The sequence below is a fragment of the Aotus nancymaae genome, unplaced genomic scaffold (genome assembly GCF_030222135.1).
Source record: "Aotus nancymaae isolate 86718 unplaced genomic scaffold, 86718_ANA_hifiasm-v0.15.2.pri h1tg000108l, whole genome shotgun sequence".
In the NCBI taxonomy this organism is placed as follows: Eukaryota; Metazoa; Chordata; class Mammalia; order Primates; family Aotidae; genus Aotus; species Aotus nancymaae.
In genome coordinates, this window is record NW_026988523.1 from 13,560,286 (window position 1) to 13,581,087 (window position 20,802).

The following is a 20,802-nucleotide window of genomic DNA, read 5'->3' on the forward strand; positions in this document are numbered from 1 at the left end:
TCCTAAAACTGTTCGGTCCTTAGAGCCTGTCAATCCCAAAGCCTTCTTTTCTGTTTTTCTCAGCTGGCCTGGGGCCCTCATGCAAACAGTTCACCCTGCAGCCTGCCTACAGTCCAGAGGCACCGAGAGGGTTTTGCAGAGAAGCCCTGTCTAGACACCCAGTGCGGATGTCAACAGCTGAGGGCAGGTGGCCTGTGGGGATTGCTACTAACACGAAGAGGGACCCATCACCCAGGACCACAGTGTTGTCAGGGAAGACACGGGAGGAGATGGGCTGTCAGCAATGTTCTGCCAGTGGTGAGCGTCTTTGCTTCGGGGGCAGATGGTAGAGACAGACCTGGGAGAAAGCAGGGTTGAGCAAGACTGGAGCATGAGAAGGGAGGGGGCAAACAGGTGTTCTGGGGATGGCGATAGGTATTTACAACTCGAGCCCCTGCTCCTATCACCATACTTCCTTTTCTCTTTACTTCTCCCTCACATGCCAAGTACACTGTAGCTTTTATTACATAGCTCTCAGGGGGCAGGTGGATGGAGCTGGAACGAACAAGCATTTTGATGGAATATTCTTTCTTGCCTAGCATAAACAATAAGCTGAGGATTTTAAATGTCTTTTTTTTTTTTAATTCTAAAAATCTTGGCTTTAAATATCAAGAGCCAAAGTCTAGAGAGCTGAGATTTTAGACAGCAGAATGATATAATTTATTTCCCACTGAAAGGAAAGAAACATGTGACCAACTGGGGAAAAGAGGAGAATTAAGAGTGGGTATTGCTAGAACTTGGGTGTTGCCTGAGTTTCCATTCAAGGGGCTCAGAATCCCCATTCCTCTGGGATGAATTAGGGGAGATGGGGTGGGGCTGGGTGATTGAAACTCTAAATGGATTGAAAAGAGTTCCAAGAACAGCAGACACTTGTGTCTCTTTTTCTGGTCTGTGGCCAAAGACCAAATAGTCTTTCCCCAACATGGCACTTAGGCTGCAGAGTAGCAATGACCAGGGGAAGTCTAGGTTGGTAGGTCTGAGGACAGCCTTGTGGAGTCCCACAGAGTGTTCTGTATTCTGTAGGGTGGAGGCAGAGAGCATCCAGAGAATTCCCATGGCACCTGCAATGGCTGCAGAAAGGGCTGGGAACAAGCTGGGAGGTCCTAAGAGCCTGGAGTTAGATTCTGCAAGGAGGCTGCAGAATGTACATGTCTCCTGGTGAGAAGCTATGGCAGGATGATGAATGGTGAGGACCAGAAAAGATGAGATGGCCCTCTCTGGAGTTAGCCAGGACAGAGGACAGCTCAACAATCAGATGTCTCTCCTAGAAGCCAGAACATCGATGACCCACCTCTTCCTAACATAGGAATTTAGAACATCCTCAGCAGGAAGGGAAAGAGAAGAGGTGGAGAGTGTACATGTCACATTAACCATGTTTATCAATAAATTCAAAAGAGACTGAGTAACCTTGATTGGAAAGATTATGATTTCTGCTACAGAGATAGAAATGAGGGCTCATGAGCTAAGTTCTGTTATAGACAACCAAAATATTGCATGGTTTTTTTTTTTTTTTTTTTTTTTTTTTTTTGCAGTCTACAGTTGCACAGTTTTATTTGTCATACACATTTGCCTAGATGGGGTGCAGACACCAAAATGAAGTTGAGTAGGAGATGAATGTAGAGATCTTGAGAGGGAAGAAAGCTCAAGGCACATAGGAGCTAATAATGATGAGAACCTGACTAGTTTCCGAGAGGGAGCTGGGAAGGGGAGAAGGATGCCAATGTTGCATGTCGCATAGAGAGGGCTGCAATCAGACCCCAGCCAACTCTTGTTTTCCAACACCTTGAGCTGTTTAATTGGTGCTTCTTGTCACACCCTCAAATAGCTCTTTACTCGGGAGGCTGAGGCAGGAGAATTGCCTGAACCCAGGAGGCGGAGGCTGCGGTGAGCCGAGATCGCGCCATTGCACTCCAGCCTGGGTAACAAGAGCGAAACTCCGTCTCAAAAAAAAAAAAAAAAAAATAGCTCTTTACAGGGAATCGTTAGGAAGCAGAACGGCCTCGGCCTCTCCCAACACTCTGTGCTCTGAGTATGCAAATACATCTATTAGCATTTTGAGAATGACTCCCATACAGAAGACATGGAGGAGAAGTGACAGCTGTTGCTTCTCCAAGTACTGCACTAGACCCAATAGGACCAGACCCAGACATCGCGGAGGCTTAATTCTCTGCTCTTGAAGGGCCTGCTGATAAGAACAGAGAAAGAGAAGGCTGTTCTGAATCAGAATATAATGAAAGAGCCAAATACATATATCTAAAAGCCACCAAACCCACTTCTACTTCGGATCGCTGAGCAATCACCTGTGAAATGTAATAAGAAAATTATCCGTAAGCTGGTTTCCCAGATCAAGAAAGACTTTCATGAGAAGACTGGGATTTTTGGCACCATGGCCTGAGCTCTGTCATGAGGAGTGTCTTCCCTTCTTTTGAGGCTCCCCGCCTTTCCTTATCTGTGCTAGCTTTTAGCTTTTGCTTCTCCCTCCCGTTTTCTTTTTGTTTGCCTTTGTCCCACTAATGCTCGACCTTCAATTGTAGTTCCCTGAGCTTCAATTTTGCATTCTAGGGAAAAATGGGATTCCCCTCCCTTAGGAGGAACCGGATTTCCCTTTCTAATTTCCTGGATCTTTGTAAAATTCAAAGAACAGCCTCAGATCCTAGACTGTTTATTGAATTATAGTTTCACTTTCTCCTGGAAATTTGACTTGTGGAGCAGGTTTGTTAGAAGGGTGTGGACCAGGCGCCGTGACTCATGCCTGTAATACCAGCATTTTTGGAAGCCAAGGTGGGCAGATGAACTGAGGTCAGGAGTTTGAGACCAGCCTGGCCAACATGGCAAAAACCCATCTCTGCTAAAAATATAAAAATTAGCCGGGTGTGGTGGCGTGCATCTGTAATCCCAGCTACTCAGGATGCTGAAGCAGGAGAGTTGCTTAAACCCAGGAGGTGGAGGTTGCAGTGAACCAAGATCGTATCAATGCACTCCAGCCTGGGCAACACAGTGAGACTCTGTCTCAAAAGAGAAAAAAGAAAAAAAAAAAAAAGAGAAAGAGAAGAGATAGATTCAGAAAAATTCAGCATGTTAGCAGGAATTGAATAATCCACATCCAGAAGCTATGGCCTCAGGGTCCTAAGGGAACGGTGTAGGGATGGAGTTTTGATGGGGCAGAAGAACATTTACCAATTCTATTCTCTGATAGATAGTGATAGTACTCATGAGGCTTTCAGGTAAATAATTACAGTTATGCTATTACTGAGTAGTTACTTAAAACTCCCCAAGTTATCTTTCAAAAAAGAGAGATGAGGGTCTCCCTTTGTAATCTGGGATGGAGTGCAATAGTGAAATCATAGCCAGCTGTAACCTCCAACTCCAGGGCTCCAAGGATCTTCCTGCATTAACCTCTCAAGTATCAAATTGCTTTTTGAATGCATAGTCATGATTTTTAATTTCAGTCATTTGTTTTATTTCTTTAATTTGGTGTGGGGGGGACTTTGGGTTTAGAGAGTAGCATTACTCATCCTCCTCTGTTCCTGGAATATAATTATCATCATTCTTTGCAAAGTCATTTTCTTGTATTATTATTTTATTTTTTCTTCTCCCTATTCCTATCTCCCCAACCAGCACTGGAAGTTATACTGAAGTGCTCAATCTGAGACCTTGAGTATGTATGTGTCTATGAGGAATAGTTCATTTTCTATATATAGCATTTGATAAAATTATGCAGAATTTAAAACATTTACATAAAAGGAAAGCCTAATGGATCTCTATGTAGCTATCACTCAGCTGCAACAATTATCAACTCATGGCTAATTTCTTTTCCCTGTTTTCCCACTCTTCTCCAGATTTTTTAAAGCAAATCCCAGACATAATATCATTTAATCTATAATTATTTCAGTATGTATTTCTAAAAGATAAAAACTCTTCCTTTTGAACACTGCATCAGGAACCAAAGGTGCACTACATTACAATTTGTTAATATGTTTCTGAAATCTCTTGTAGCCTGTAGGTTCTCATTCTATTCCTTTGTGTCTTTGACAGTTTTTTATTCTTGAAGAAACTCAGTCATTTGTCTAGTAGTTTCTAACAATTGTTTTGTTGATTGAATCCTTGTGAGAGTGCCTGACACATTTCCTCTGTCTCCTCTGTAAGTTGGAAGTTAGATCTGGAGGTTTGACCAGATTCAGGTTTAATGTGGGGGAGGCCAGACTACATCATAGGTGGAACCGTATCCTTCTATCAGAGGCAATGTGACGTCTAGTTCGCTTGTGATGTGAGTAGCCCTTAATGATCATTCGTTATATTTAATTCATTAGAAAATGTAAAATGGGGATAACCTAGTTTTATCATTTCTGTGTTTGTTTATTAGCTGAAACACAGCTGAAAGGGAAACTTTTCTTCACCGACTTTCCTTTATGTTTGTGTGGGAAAAGTAGAATAAATGCTTGGCTCTTTCTTTTTATTACCAGTTTTTAAAAGAATGAGTTGATTTCCAAGGGTAATCAATGACTTTTTTTAAAAAAAAAGCATCATAGTGAATTCATAGATTTAAACTAATTTAATGTGTTTTGATCAACTATATTTTCCTTAATGGTTCTCAAATTGCCCCTTCCTTGGCTAGGTTCAAGCTGGCTTCTGAGTTCATTTGACGTGACTATAGAAGTCTTACTTTCGGAGAAGTTTGCTAGATATTGTTAAATTCTTGTCCCCAGGAGGTTCTATCATTTTGTCTTTCCACAAGATTTGCCAGCAGAATGTAATTTTGAAATTAGATTTTTACTAATTTAATTGGCGAGAGATGATATCTCAGTATAGTTTTAATTTGCTTTTCTCTTATTACAATCGAGGATGAACATCTTTTCATAGTGTTAGGAGCTATTTGCATTTTTTCCTATGAACTCTGAGTTCATATCTTTATATATTATATTTTATTATATATTACATGTTACATAAAAATGTTTTTGGCCTCTTCTCTATTTTTAGAAGGTCTCTATATATTAAGAATAGTAACCTTTTGTTTATGAATAAATTGCAAACAGTTTTTCCTATTTTGCCATTTGTCTTTTTTCTTTATGTATTTTTTCTTTTTGCCATGCAAAAGTTAAAAAAGAATTCTGTAATAAAATTATCAGTTTTTAAAATTGCTTCTGGGTTTGAGTCATAGGAAGGTTTCCCCTACTCCAAGATTATAGAGGAATTCACCCATGTTTTCTTCAAATACTTGTATGGTTTCATTTTTGAATATTTAAATCTCAGATCCATTTGGAATTCATTCTGGAGTACAGTTTAACTCATTTATGCCTAGTGTTTCATTATTGGAATGCTAAGCACGTGGCTGTTATATCCTACTGCTCAAGCTCATCACCAAGGTCTGATTTTTCACTCATACAAAAATTCAAAAAATTGCAACCTCTGGCATAGCAATGGATCTAATCTTATCTTTTTCCTTATGGTTATATAGTTATACAACTTACTAGAAAGGTTGCATTTCCTCTGCTGCTTTGAGATGCTGTCTTTAGCATATATTAAATGTTTGTATACAATGGGGTTGTTTTTCAGATTTTATTTTCTGTTCATGTTGACAATACCAATGAATTTTAAAATGGAGGCTTCTGGTAGGGTTGAATTCTGACAGGATTGCTCTTCCCCTCTTTCTTACCTCAAACCATTGTTCTTAATTTTTAGATTTCTCTTGGCAATTCTTGCTTATTTGTTTTTACAAATGACTTTTTTTTTTTTTTTGAGACAGAGTTTTGCTCTTGTCACCCAGGCTGGCATGCAGTGGCACAATCTCAGCTCACTGCAACCTCTGTCTCCCAGGTTCATGTGATCACAGGCCTCAGCCTCCTCAGTAGCTGGGATTATAGGCACCTGCCGCCAAGTCAGGCTAATTTTTTTTTTTTTTTTTTTTTTTTTTGTATTTTTAGTAGAGATGGGGTTTCGTCATGTTGCCCAGGCTGATCTCGAACTCCTGAGCTTACGTGATCTGCCCACCTCAGTTTCCCAGAGTGCTAGGATTACAGGTGTGAGCCACAGCGCCTGGCCACAAATGAACTTTATGTTATATTTGTCTAACTCAAGATAAAAAAATTATTTGATGATTTTTTATTGAGATTGCATTACACTTAGAAGATATAAAAAAATGGAATCTTTAGGATGGTAAGTCTTCCAATTGACATGGTATCTCATTTCATTTATTCAAGTCTACTTTTGTTTCTTCCAGATTGTTTTGTAGTTTTGCTCACATACATTTTGGCCTAGGTATTTTATTTTTGCCACAGTCAAATGAGGTTTTCTCTTTCATTGTACTTTAAATTGGGTTTCTTTGTGTATAATAATTTTAATTCTTGCTACTTTACTAAGTTTTCTTATTTGTGGCAGTTTTTTCTATTGATTCTTTGCAATTTTTGAGATTATATTATATATAAATAGACTTTACCTCTGTCCTTTCAATTCTTATTCCTCTAGATTCTTCTGTTGTCTAATTGCTTAGTTTAAACACAATGTTAAATAGAAGGAGAGATAGTGCTTGTCTTGTTTCTGAATTTTGAACAAACATCTTTGGTTGTTTCCATTTCGTAAGATGCTGGATTTGGGTTTTTGTCTGGTGGTTTCTTTTGTTTTCTATAATCGCTTCTTTTCTCTTCCTTTTCTTTTGCTGAATTTATTTTGAAGTAATAGTCATTTACTCCCAATAAATTCCCATAAGGCAATCAGTGAGCTTATTTTATTCTTCACATACTCTTTCCAACCTGATTGTTTTTTAATTGTCGTATCACATGGAAATTGTCACATAGCTCTAACACACTACCTTTCATATTCTTATGCGTTCCCCCATGTAACTATAATTTAGCCAGGGACTTACTAATAAATCCACATTTACTATTAAACAATTATTTTCTAATTGTTTGCTACTAATATCTAAAAGTACAATTACTTTTTGTGTATTGACCTTGTATCTTACAACCTTGCTAAGTTTGTTTATAAATTCTACTAGATGTTTTATAGTTTCCTATAAAACTTTCTATGTAAACAATCTGTCTATTTCATTGCAGATACTCCCTACCTCTGAATTCATTACGAGCATATTTTCCTTTACATCACTGAGTATAGTTATGCCGTGTAAAACTGCGTTAAATTCCTTGTCTGGGAAATCTAACATCTGGGTCATCTCAGAGTCGGCAGCCTGTTGATTATCTTTTCCCTTGAGAATGGCTCATGTCTTCCTGAGTCATCATTGTTGAATCATTTTGGGTCATAGCCCAGACACTGTGAATATTATGTTGTAAAAACTCTGTATTCTGTTATATTTCTCCAAGGAGTGTTGACATTTTGTTTTAGCAGATAATTAACTTGATTTAGATTCAGAATGCCAACTATTGTGCCTGTTGTTAGGTAGCGGCTCAGATCTCTGATCGGTTCTTGAAGCCACAGTAGTCAGCTGCTTTCAGTTTGTTCCATGTACGTGTGATTCAGAGGTCAGTCAGAGACTTGGGCCAGGTTTATACATACAATTTGAGATTCTCTTTTTCTTGTTCTCTTCTTTCTGAGGTTTACTCTTATTTTCCAGAAGCCTTGGTTGTCCTGGTTCCTCTGGTTAGAAGGATGATGGACCTTCTACCAGAATTTAAGCCATCCTGCACCAGTGTTGCTGTAAATGTGGTTTCTCTCGGGGTGAAGCCGCAATAAACGAGGAACTCATGCCAGCCTGGCCACTTGCTTCAAATTGTATTTCCCTCTAAAATATGCCTGTTTTTGTTCAGTCCTCAGAGTTCTCAGGTAACATTTTGTTGTATTTATTTCCTAAGAGTTTATAGATGCTATTTGGCTTGGCAGGAGTTTGCTCTTTTATACCAGAAGCAGAACTTCACTTAGTACATGTTGAGTGTCCATTATCTGAGATGCTTGGGACCTGAAGTGTTTTGGATTTTGGATATTTTCAGATTTTGGAATATTTGCATATACATAATGAGATATCTTGGGGATGGGACCCAAGTTTAAATATGAAATTTATTTATGTTTCATATACATCTAGCCTGAAGGTAATTTTATACAATCGACTTTAATAATTTTGTCCATGAAATGCAGTTTCTGTACATTAAGCCTCTGGAAAGCAAAGGTGTCAGGTGTAGAATTTTCCACTTGTGGTGTCATGTCAGTGTTCAAAAAGTTTCAGATTTTGCAGTATTTTAGATTTTGCATTTTAGGATTAAGGATCCTCAGCCTGTACTTTAAAAAATGCTGTAAGTGTCAAGTTCAGGAGGAAGTCCAGCTTCTGGAGCAGTCCCAGATGGGATTAGTTTCATAATAATCCTTCAACAGTGATTTCTCAACTCCTCTATAGCAAAGCCTGCCTTTTCTGGGTCGAGGCTGGTGGCAAGGCTCACTGTTTAATGATGAGTCCTTCTCCAGAGGAGAATTTTCTATCTCTCAGGTTCTGAGCCTCACTATGGCCACTGCTAGCCACATGGAGCTAGATGGAATCAGGGAAGGGTCAGGTGTCACATCTCCCATCTATGAGCCGGCAGGACTGTGCTCAGCAAGCATCTCAGTCTGCAGAGCAGATGTAGAGTTGAGAAGGCAACACCTCCTTAAATCTCCCGTATATGAGGTTTCCCTTCAGTCTGACAGTAAGATGGCTACCTTACCTCCAGCAGGAGAATGTTGTGTCTACAAAAGCACAGGGAAAAGGGAGCAAAAATGAAGCTGTTTCCTGAATCCTGGGAAATTCGGTCCTTGGATCCAGCCATCTTTTCTGCCTTTTGTGTAACTTTCACACTAAGTTATGGTCTTTTTCAAATCCTACTTCTTTCATAAAGGCTTTTATGATTGTCACTAATCTCGTTTAAAAAGTCTCTCCAAGAACCCAATGTTTGTGGACTATGTTATCCCCTGTTTTGCCCTTTAATAATTTCATATGTACATGTCCTGTCTTCTCTATCAGTCTGTAATAATTTTCATGGCTGGATTCCATCTCTTGAACAATTTATCTACCGATCAGTGCCTAACATAGGACATGTTATTAGAGTAGAATTGGTTTGAACTTGAAACCAGGAACACATGCTGACAGCTCAGAGCTCTGGGTTTGCAGTAGAAAATAAGGTCTGTGAATTTATGTCTGTAAATTTCACTGCAGGTGGTCACAGAGCAATTTTACGAGTCGAGGGCTCCAAGTTTGCAGTGCAGAATATTAGGAGTAAAGCTTTAAAAGAAGTAAGTAAATGATGGACCTGTGTATCTGAAGATCTCAACTTAAGTCGAGGAGTTTAAAGCCAAGATGAGAATTATCAGGAAAGTAAACATGGCTATTTCAACAGCTTAGGGATTTAGCCAAGTTAAATCCTGGGGCATGATCATGGATTTTAATTGAAATTAAAATGTAACATCAATGAAGAAGACAGCACTGAGTAAGAGTGGCACTTTATTCTCGTCTTGTACACAAAATGTCAGACTGACTTTTTCTCCCGGAAGGTTCTGTGAGCCCAAGGAATTTTCTGAGCAGGGTGTCTCCAGATCAGCAACTAGTGTTACATTATTGTTATTCTAGTCACAAATGGTTTTTAGACCTTCTGTGTCCATCAGTTTTGTTTCCTGACCTAACAGAATATACTGTTTAAATTGCCTTGCCAGGAGTGCTATCAGCCTTGTTTTGTTCCATAGGCCTTTTCTCCTGATCCATCTTGTGAATAATCCTCACTGATTTCTCCCTCCACTGAAGTCCTCACACTTATCATCCATGCTGCCCACGGACTCGTACTCATCAAGTCATGATGTCTTTGATGCCCACCTGGTTCAACTCACTCACATTACACATGAGAAAACCAAAGCCCAGAGTGTCACAGTCAGTTTCCTAAGGTCATGCAGTAATTTGGTAGCAAAATTGTGATTAGAATCTGAATCTCCACTGACAGTTTGGTATGCTTCCACCTCCATGGCACCGCTCACACTTGCAGTTATAAACATATAATCATAGAAATAATAATGATGATAGAATAATGTGGTATATTTGTATAATGCTTTGTACCTTATTTCTTAAATTATTATTTTTTACTTCTATTGAGACAATACTGATTTGGTGAGAGGGCCAGTTCTTACAATATTTGGTCCCTGGAATTGAGCTCTATTTACAAAAAAGTCTTTTAAAAAAACCTGACAAATAAAAATTGTTTATATTCGTGATATACAACGTGATGTTTTGAAATGTGTCTCCATTGTGGAAAGGCTAAATCGTAAGCTCTGTTTTTGGCTAGGAGCACTTATTAGGATTTTCCATGGCCTGGGGAGAATGTGCTGACCCTGTCCTCCTTCCCTTGTTATGCCTCTGTGCTCACCAAGCAGCCTTCTGAGGACTCCTGTGGTCTTGCAGGAAGAGGTAAGCTGGCTGGAGAATTTGAGCATATTACTTCAAGCCCCGGAAAGAATAACTCCCTGAATAAATTAACAAACCGGCATTCCAGTTTCTCAGTCTCTGGAAACTTTGACTTATGTGAACCATCCCCTGAGACTGGTTAATTTGGAGGGATGGACAGAACTGTGTTTTAGAAGCTGCCCAGCTAGGATCAGATCTTCACTGATGATGGCTCCGTCGAGCCACGACTTAGGAACTGTGGGGCCTGTCTTAGGAACTGCAGGTGCGCCCACTAATCACAGCTTCCCAATGAGCTACTTGATTTCTGGTTCTGTTTGGTATACCCCATTTTATGTAGAGCTAAGGTACTTTCACAGGCTGGGTTTAGTACTCACAAAGCTTGATTACAATATCAGGCCAAGAACAGGCCAAGAGGGCCCCTGAGGCAATCCTCGACAGCTGTGAGACAAGGGGGATGCCTGGCTTTTAATTCAGGTGAGGGCAGATTCAGTTAGAAAAAATATCCTGAAGCCAATGAGAGTTTGCTACCATTTATCAAAAAATCTCATTCTCCAGAAATCTCATTCTTACCTATATTTAGATCAAACAGCAAGTGGGCCTGTTACTGTGCCATCAACTCAAACCACCCCAAAACTCAGAGGCTTCAGACAACAATCACTTATTCTCAGGGACCGGCAGATGAGCAGGGGCAGCTTTTCTTCAGGTTGCAGTGGTGGGGTAGTTCTTCACACGTTCCTCCTGCTCCTCCTGGGACTGGTAAGCCAAGCTGGGCTTGTCCTTTCCACAGTGGAGTCACAGGGGCAGGCGGGACGGCCCTAATGTGCAAGCACATTTCAAGCTCCAGCTTTCTCGTGTCTGCTGCATCCTATGGGCCAAAGCACCTTACATGGCTGAGCCCAGCTTCAAAGGCCAGGGACCTGCCTTCTTGTGGGAGGAGCTGTCAGGTTACACAGCAAAGAGTGTGGGCCCAGGGAGGGTGGGAGGACTGAAGACATTAAGGCAAGCAGTCCCCAGGGCCAGCTGTCTATTTGGAATTCTTGGTGACAGGTTTTGTTATTCACAGTCCCTGGGAAAGGTTTCTCTGCAGATAGGATCCTTTTATAAGAGAATGTGGTAACAGTTTGGCAGTTTCTCAAAAAGTTAAAAGTAGAATTACCATATAATTCAGCAATTCCACTTCTGGATATATCCCCAAAAGAATGGAAAGCAGGGACTCATATAGACATGAGGGCATCAGTGTTCACTATGGCGTTATTCACATTAGCCAAAAGGTAGAAACAACCCAAATGTTCATTGAAAGATGAATGGATGAGCAAAATGTGGTATATACATAATGGATTAGTATTCAGTCTTAAAAAGGAGGGAAATTCTGACACATGCTACAACATGAATGAACCTTGAAAACATTATGGTAAGTGAAATAAATCAGACACAAGGGATGTGTGTGGGATGACAAATACTGTATGACTCCACTTAACGTGAGGTACCGAGAGTAGTCAAATCCATAGAGACAGAAAGTAGAATGGTGGTTACCAGGGGCTGGGGGCAGGGGGAATGGGGTTATGGTTTAATAGGTACAGAGTTTCTGTTGGGGAGGGTGGTGATACGGAGGGTGTGATGGTTGAACAATGTGAATGTACTTAATACCACTGAATTGTATACTTTAAAATCATTAAAAGGGTGAGTTTTCTCTCATATGTATTTTATCACAATGAGAGATAGATAGAGAGAGAGAGAGAGAGAGAGAGAGAGAGAGAGAGAGAGAGAGAGACAGACAGAGAGTGCTTGGTCATCAGCTCTTCAGAGAGACCTGGGCCATCAGATGTGCAGAGAGGATGTGCAGATCCTGCCAGCCTCCCTGGTGGGAAGGCCTCTGTGTCTCAAAGATGAGAGAAGGAAGCTCAGGTCTGAAGTATTTGGATTAAATATGCTTATGAAAGTTTATTTGCAGAATTAAATTTATTTGGCTAGCCTAGAAGCTTGCTGACTTTGTAGAAACTGACTAAAGCTTGTATACACAAAGTCCTGGGAAATGGGAGGATTCAGGACCCAAGGAGGTAAAATTAGGGCAATTTTGGGGCTGATGAAATTGGGGTCTCTTTTGTCATCTTTTGTTAAATGAACAACATAACAGATGCACGGGGGAGGATGGTGGACCCAATAAAGCCAGTGAAGTAATAATGAAGCCAAAATGAGTGCTTAATGATACCTGCAGAGCTTGTCTGGGGAAATGCAAGGTTTTGGTGGGAGAGATGCCCAAACCTTCCTCTTATGATAGTTGGGCTATTAATATATTTTCTGAGAAGAGGAAGCTAATGGGTGCCTCAAAACCTACCAGCTTCTGATGTAGAAGGAAGTAGGTTCACCTATATATGTGCTTTTCTGTATTTTCCTTCACAAATGTAGTCTTCAGAAGTATGCCAATGACATTGATATCTCAGTGTGGTGAGGGCGGAAGAAGGCGTTTGTCTTTAACCTTGACAACTGAAGAGGACTTCCTTTGTGCAAAGGTTCCATGCCTTTATTGTTTTCTCTTTTCTCCCTGCCTCTCCTGTCCCCTATCTCCCTGGACTTGGAAAGAGAGAGATTCTAAATGGCTGCCTTTCTATGTGACAACATTTTTAGGGCGTCCACCTGGGAGACCAGGGTAGGCGCATGCTGAGGAAGCGGTACATTGTCTGATTAGTTGTACCTGCTGTTAGACTTGGCTCTAGGGCAGAGCATCGGCTTGGGATGAGAATAACCTTTATTTATTTCTCTGATGAGTCAGGTGCTCTTGGCTCGAGAGCTCTGGGCCTTGGCAAGTTGGATACCAGTAGGCTCTCTGAATGGACAGACCACTATTGTCTGTGTTCCCTGGAGATATGGAACTAAATATTTCCTTGGCGTGGCCTTTTCCTCAAATACATCCTCATGAAAGTCTGGGTATGACCACAGTCCCAAGAACCATAGGCCTGGGTGTCCGGCTGTGGTTCCTGAGGGCAGAGCAATAGAAGTATTGCAGAGCAGACCCAGCAGCAACCAAATCAAAGGCCCAAGGAAGGCACCTGACTAGGCTGCCTGTGGTCCTCGGTAATGGAAAGTGAAGGGACATTTGGTGAGTCATCACCAGAGCATCCACGGGGCTTGGGCAGAGGCTGCTGGGAGCACTGCCTGCTGTTTTCCAGGACTCTGTCATCCAGGCCCATCCCCTCCTGATCAATGGAAATGCATTCCTGCTTGTTCTAGTCTGGTGCCTAAGATGAACTCTCCCATTTCCCGCTCCCCTTACTCTAAACATCCCCCAGGGACAGAATGAAGAGCGATTCATATCAGTTGTCCTCGGAGTGAAGACCTGTCAGAGATCTGTTAGGAATGATGTGTTAACAGGGATGGGAAAATGAAAACTGGAAAAGCCTCAGGTGGGCCATGGGGGAGGCGTGAGGGCACCTGTGGCAAAGCTGTTCACAGACTGTGATGGTTTTGGAAAACTATGGTTACTTTTTCCAAAATAATCAATATGTGTGGGTTTTAAGGATTAAAATTTGCAAATTCTCTGAAAGGTAGGAAGGTGGTTCTTAGATATCTGTGTAATTTCAGTGTTAGGAGGGTGCATAGGAAGTTATTTCACCCATTTCCTTGCCTTTAGGCAGGACCAACCAAGACACCTGACTCAATTCCAGCCTATTTAAGAAAATCTTGGCTGGGCACAGTGGCTCATGCCTGTAATCCCAGCACTTTGGAAGACTGAGGAGGGCAGATCACCTGAGGTCAGGAGTCCGAGACCAGCCTGGCCAACATGGTGAAACCCCATCTCTACTGAAAATAAAAAAAAATTAGCCAGGTGTGGTGGTGCAGGCCTGTAGTCCCAGCTACTCAGGAGACTGAGGCAGGAGAATCGCTTGAACCCAGGAGGCGGAGGTTGCAGTGAGCCGAGATTGTGCCACTGCACTCCAGCCTGGATGACGGAGTGAGACTCTGTTAAAAAAAACAAAAACAACTCTATGTAAAAAAATTGCTTGGCTTGTTTTTGTAATACTGTTTGTTGAATATTTTCTATGTTCCAGGCACTGATTTCTTGACAGGCAGCATCTCCTTTAATCCTTGCAATCACTCTATGAGAAAGGTATTGTTATTATCCACAGTATACAGACAAGAAAACTGAGGCACAGAGAGGTTAAATCACTTGCCCAAGCCCGTGTGTTGTTTAGTTAGTGGCTGCTCTGGCAGCGAGCCTGGGCGTCTGACTCCAGAGCCTGAGCCTGGAGCACTGCGGGGGAGCCGTTCCTCAGGGTCTCACTTTGGTATACCTTCTGCAGTGTTGTCTCGGGCTGCCATAACAAAGGGCCACAGATTGGGTGGCTTAGACAACTGAAATTGATTTCCTCACAGTTCTGGAGGCTAGATGTTTGAGATCAAGGTGCCAACAGGGTTGGTTGCCTGTCTTTGCTGGCACACTGTTCTCAGACTTCCAGCCTCCACGGCTGTAAGAAATTAATTTCTGTTGTTTATAAGCCACCCAGTCCATGGTACTCTGTTATAGCAGCCTGAACTGACTATGGCAATAACCATTTAGAGGCCCCCTGGGAAGGGACATGGAGTGGAAAGGAGATAGCAGTGCTGGAGCCCTGCTCCCGTTCCTGTGGGCTTATGCTGTTCTGAGATTTTATTCTCTCGGAGATTTTTGTGAATTAGTAAATACGGTTTTTCTTTCCCATTATGGAGTGGTTGTCTGTCTTGCATAGAGGAGAGGGGATGGGTGTACATGATCATGGCTGCTCCTAGACCTTAATTAGCCTGAGACTCTTCTATGGTAACCCCTCTGTTGAAGTCAGAGTTTTTCATGTCAGAATGTTATCTCTTTCCAAGGTACAGCCAGAGCCCTAGGAAGGGTTTGACTCTATTACAATATACTCAACTTGAAACTGTAACTAAAAATGATGCTGCTGAATTGCAGATAGAGCAAGCAAGTGAGCGAGTGAGCGTGCAGGAGTGAGCAAGCAGCATCTGTTGAATGGTGAACCCCAAGAGTTCAATTACCCCAGTTCTAACTGCAGAAGGTAACCATGGAAACCTCATAATCCAAAGCATCACCAGTCTTCAAGCAAAATACACACACACACATATATGCCTCAAGAGAACAGTACGTATGTGTGAGTATGTGTGCCTGTGCCTGTGTTTCAGTTATTGTGTGTGAGGGGTGTGTTTGTGCAATACCTTGACAGTTTGTGTTGCGTGGATATCACGTGGAATGAGTATGGGCGCCTTCTGCCCTGCTTTCTGGGTCCGTTCTCAGTGGTGATGAAGGAGTGCAGATTTGTCCCAATGTTTGGGTGTTGCGCTCAAAGATGGTTAGAATGCGGGAGAGGACGTGCGACTTCAGCTTAGTGGAGGGCAACGTGGTGGCAGGGTTTGGGCACGTAGGAAGGCTTTTAAGTTATTTCTTTCCTGTGTCAGGTTTCTATTGCGCTAAAGTGTACAGGAGTTGAATTTTTCACCAGCTGGGAGGTATATTCCTGTGGAATGGAGAAACAGTGTGGATCCATATCGAACTTCTCAAACAATGTAATGTGGATATGAATCCAGGTTTGGGGTATCGTTCTCACAATGCAGTGTCTTTTTTCAGGGTATGTGTGGGTCTTTTTGTATTTTTTTTTCTTTTCTAGCTTTCTGCTTTAAACCTCATTCTTTTTCTGAAGCTTGAGGCTAGCTGCCTATTGCATGAGGGGCATGTGAGTATTGCAGTTGGGGAGGGTGGTGGGGGCAGCTCACGGAAGTCTGCTAATGAAATGTGTCACTCAGTGTGTGCACAATGTCAGGGAGGCTGTGTGTCACTTGGCAGATCTTTGAGTGTAAGGCAGCTCCATCTGGATTAAGAATTATTTGTGGGGGCGGGTAGGGTAGCTGTATGAAGACGGGCTTCAGACAGGCATTCCTAGGTTTCTGAGAGATGAATGGTGGGTGCGGGGGGCACACACCATGCAAAACCTGACCTCGTGTTTGAGGCTGTCTCTACTTAATGGTAGCTCTGTACACACAAGTATAAGGAGTTACGTGTATGTGTGTTTACCAGCTCTGTCCCTCCCGCTTTGTTTGATGTATGAATGAAAGAGAATTCATTAGGAAGCATTGGGAAGAAACTCTGTCTTTTGAATTCTTGCCTTTCATTCACATTTATAGCTAAGGGTTTTTAAAATATAGAGGTCTTATTTGTCCATCAAACGATGATGGCCATAAGAATATTTTCTTTTCTGTTTTTAAAGCAAGCTGCCTCCTGGATGACAGAAATCCACACTGGCATCTCCCAGCAGGGGCTTGAAACACTGCCCGCATGGCCCATGTTCCTCTGGCAGCACCATCCCAGCCTCCGTCTGCTCCCAGGAAGAGAGGGCCAGGCTAAAAGGCTGAGAGATATTTGCTGTCAGGCAATTGCTTGTAGCTCTGACACCGTGAAGGGAACTCCTAGTACTGGATGTGTACAGTTACCTTTTGAGTTTGCCCAAATGGCACCAGCGCAACCCCAGAGATGGGCTGAAGAGAACCACCCACCTGCCATTGATTACTTTTCCCATTCCTGCTGCTGCCCATCCTCATTTCCTTAAGGAGCTGGGTTGTCCACCCAGGATGCCTGAAAGATGCCCTTGCTCTTGGCCTGCCACCTCATCAAAGCAGTCCAGGCAGGAGGAGGCCTCCTTCACTCCATCCGCTGTAGTACAGGGGCGGCTCCCACCCAGGCTTCCTACCCTGTGCTCCTTCCAGGGCATGTTTTGAGTCTTTAACACGCAGTGATTCAGAAACCTGTGGCTTTACTTTATTTACTCTTTCATTCAATGACTACTTCTTAAGGATCCAAATGGTAGATATTGGGGATATGGCAATGAAGAAGCCACTCTTTTTGCTCTTAGTGAGCTCACACACTCATCAAGGTGCCAACAAATGAAAAGGCAGTTATAATACTATATAGTGAGATAAGGTGCAATAGAGGCTAACCCAGGACACTATGGGAGCTTCTAAGAGGGGCACTAGCCCTGTTTTGGGGAGCAGGGAGGTTTCTTAGAAGAGCTGATGTCTGATCAGTAACCTAAAGGATGAAGGGGAATTATCTGAGTAAAGGGAGGTGATGGGATGCTTTCCAGCAAGGGAGAGTGAGGTATTTCTTAGAAACATAACTGCTTCACAGGTGAAACCTCATGGCAAATTGTTTTTATGAGAGATAAAAAATGAGGGGTTGAGAGAGAGAGAGATGGAGAAACTCAGGAAGCAAACAAGCACACAGAGAGAGGGAGAGACAGAGAAAGCCGGGCAGAGAGGAAAAGCTGAATGGTCGGGAGATGGCGAGACAGAGAGAGGACCGTAGAATCATGCACTGTTAGAGACAGAGAGAGGACCGCAGAATCATGCACTGTCAGAGACAGAGAGAGGACCGCAGAATCATGCACTGTTAGAGAGAGGACCGCAGAATCATGCACTGTTAGAGACAGAGAGAGGACCACAGAATCATGCACTGTTAGAGACAGAGAGAGGACCACAGAATCATGCACTGTTAGAGAGAGAACCGTAGAATCATGCACTGTTAGAGACAGAGAGAGGACCACAGAATCATGCACTGTTAGAGAGAGAACCGCAGAATCATGCACTGTCAGAGACAGAGAGAGGACCGCAGAATCATGCACTGTCAGAGACAGAGAGAGGACCGCAGAATCACACACTGTTAGAGACAGAGAGAGGACCGCAGAATCATGCACTGTTAGAGAGAGGACCGCAGAATCATGCACTGTCAGAGACAGAGAGAGGACCGCAGAATCATGCACTGTCAGAGACAGAGAGAGGACCGCAGAATCATGCACTGTCAGAGACAGAGAGAGGACCGCAGAATCATGCACTGTCAGAGACAGAGAGAGGACCGTAGAATCACGCACTGTCAGAGACAGAGAGAGGACCGTAGAATCACGCACTGTCAGAGACAGAGAGAGGACCGCAGAATCACGCACTGTCAGAGACAGAGAGAGGACCGCAGAATCACGCACTGTCAGAGACAGAGAGAGGACCACAGAATCACGCACTGTCAGAGACAGAGAGAGGACCGCAGAATCATGCACTGTTAGAGACAGAGAGAGGACCGCAGAATCACGCACTGTTAGAGAGAGGACTGCAGAATCACACACTGTCAGAGACAGAGACAGGACTGCAGAATCACGCACTGTCAGAGACAGAGAGAGGACCGCAGAATCACGCACTGTCAGAGACAGAGAGAGGACCGCAGAATCACGCACTGTTAGGGCCAGAAGGAACGAGAGCAGACATCCACAAGCCCCTCATTTTAAAGATAAGAAAATGGAAGCAAAGAAAGGCTAAATAATTTGCCAGAGTCCCAAAAGTGTTTAGTTGGAATGCTGACTGAGGAAGCTAGATCTCCAGCTTCCAGTGGGTTGGAGAGAGAGGAGACAGAGGGAGACAGGTAGGGGGAGAGCGAAGTCAGAGAGGGAGGAGGAAAGCGAGGTAAAAGCACAGTTGGCTGAGATTCATGGCATCTCATTGTCAGGACTATGGTGTGGAGTGAAAGCAGGGAAAGTTTAGATGACATCTCAGCTGGGTTTCTTTCTTTTCCTTTCCCCTCTACCTTTTCCTCTTTCTCTCTTTCTCTTTCCCTTTCCAACCACATCCTGCCTACAACTAGATGTCAGGGAACTGGTTGCTATGGCTACTAAATGGCATTCAAGCAAGCTGAATTATTAAACCAGGGTCTTTTCTTTGAAGCCCTGGTCCCAGTATGAAGTCCCCTTAGGGGGCGCCATGTGGGGTGCAGGTCTGGGCCAGGGTGCTTCCTTGTGAGTCAGGCTGAAAATTGAGAGGACAGGGAGTGTGTCTCGAGCACTGGGCTCTTTCCCTTGCTAGATGGATAGAGGTCTGGGGGTGGGCGGAGGTGCATCAGCACAGGTGAGGGGTGGAGGGAGACAGGCCGGTGTGCTGCTGAGAATTCCTGCATCCCAGCCTACTTCCCCTACCTCCTCCATCTAGAGCAACAGCCACAACTCATTCAAATGGGTCAAGAACCAAAACCAGTATTTTTGTTATGTCTGAAAGGACATTATATTGTTCTAATTAGTTGTTACTTGTAGCCAGAGAAGGAAGAAATAAAATGGCAGGTATGTCCGGGGGGTCATACTTGGGCATCTGGCATTGAGCCACCTGCACAGATAGGTAAAGGGAATGGGTCATGGAATCATCCAGTGAGCATCCCATGCTCCCAATTGTATGAATGGGTTGTCAAGGACAGTCTTGTTCGTGGGCACAATTGCTGTTTGTTTTGACAGTGGAGAGGGGTGGGTATGGATGCTCTGCTCTTTAGGAGATTCTAAGCCAGGAAAACCATCAGCCGTCTGGTATCCTAGCTCTTTAAACTTTTTCATTAAAAAAAAGAAACCCACACATTGCAGTGTGAATGCTCCTGCTACGGGATGCAGGGAGAAGCCCTGGGAGGCTGGGGACAGCACCGTGTGTGTATGTTGGGATAGTGGTGGGGGCATGAAGAGTATATTTTGGGGTTCATGGAGTCATTCTCCTTCCCTCTGAGCTCCAACAGATTCTGAGGTGACTTCCTAAAGTGGGAAAATCTCTTCCTCTCCTTCACCATATTGTGCTTCTGACCTAGGGGTTCGAATCCTAGGGCCAGGGAATCTGCAGGCTTCTTCTCAAGGGCTCAAGAGAGGCCCCCACTTGTATCCTTATGCTTGAACAGAAAAACCAAACAAACAATCTTCTGATATGGGAAACCAGACCTCCAAGACTGTTCTAACAATTTGTCAGCCTCTGGAAAACTGACGTGTAGCCCTGATTTTTTTCCTAATGCCCTGCTGGAACATTTTTTTTTTTCTTTTTAACGTCAAACTAAAGCCAAGCTTTCTGAAAGTCTGATTGATAGACTCAATTCTTTTCAGGCTTGGTGAGAATTTTCGGGACCTACCTGGTCCGGGGCCAACGTCTTGACTCCTCACAGCATGAATCTCTCAAGCAGACCTTCTGCGGGTAAATGGGGAACTAAGCAAGCAGGGTGCATAGCTGCCCCTTTTCCTGCCCCAGCGAAGAGGAAAGGTGAGAGGAGCTGTTGGCATCATGGCTGTTCAGTTCCCTTCAGTGCACGTTTCCACTGTGTACCAGGCTCTGCCCTCAGCCAGGGAAGCTCACAGCCAAGTAGGAGGGCCAGCTGTCATCATTCAGCACTGGCCACCCTCAAGCAAGGCCTTCTGAGGACTTGACCCATCTGGGCCAAGGCTAAGCTTAAGCAGTAAGAGCGGAGAGGGAAGGCCGGGCACGGTGGCTTATACCTGTAATCCCAGCACTGTGGGAGGCCGAGGCGGGCGGATCACGAAGTCAAGAGATCGAGACCATCCTGGCCAACATGGTGAAACCCCATCTTTACT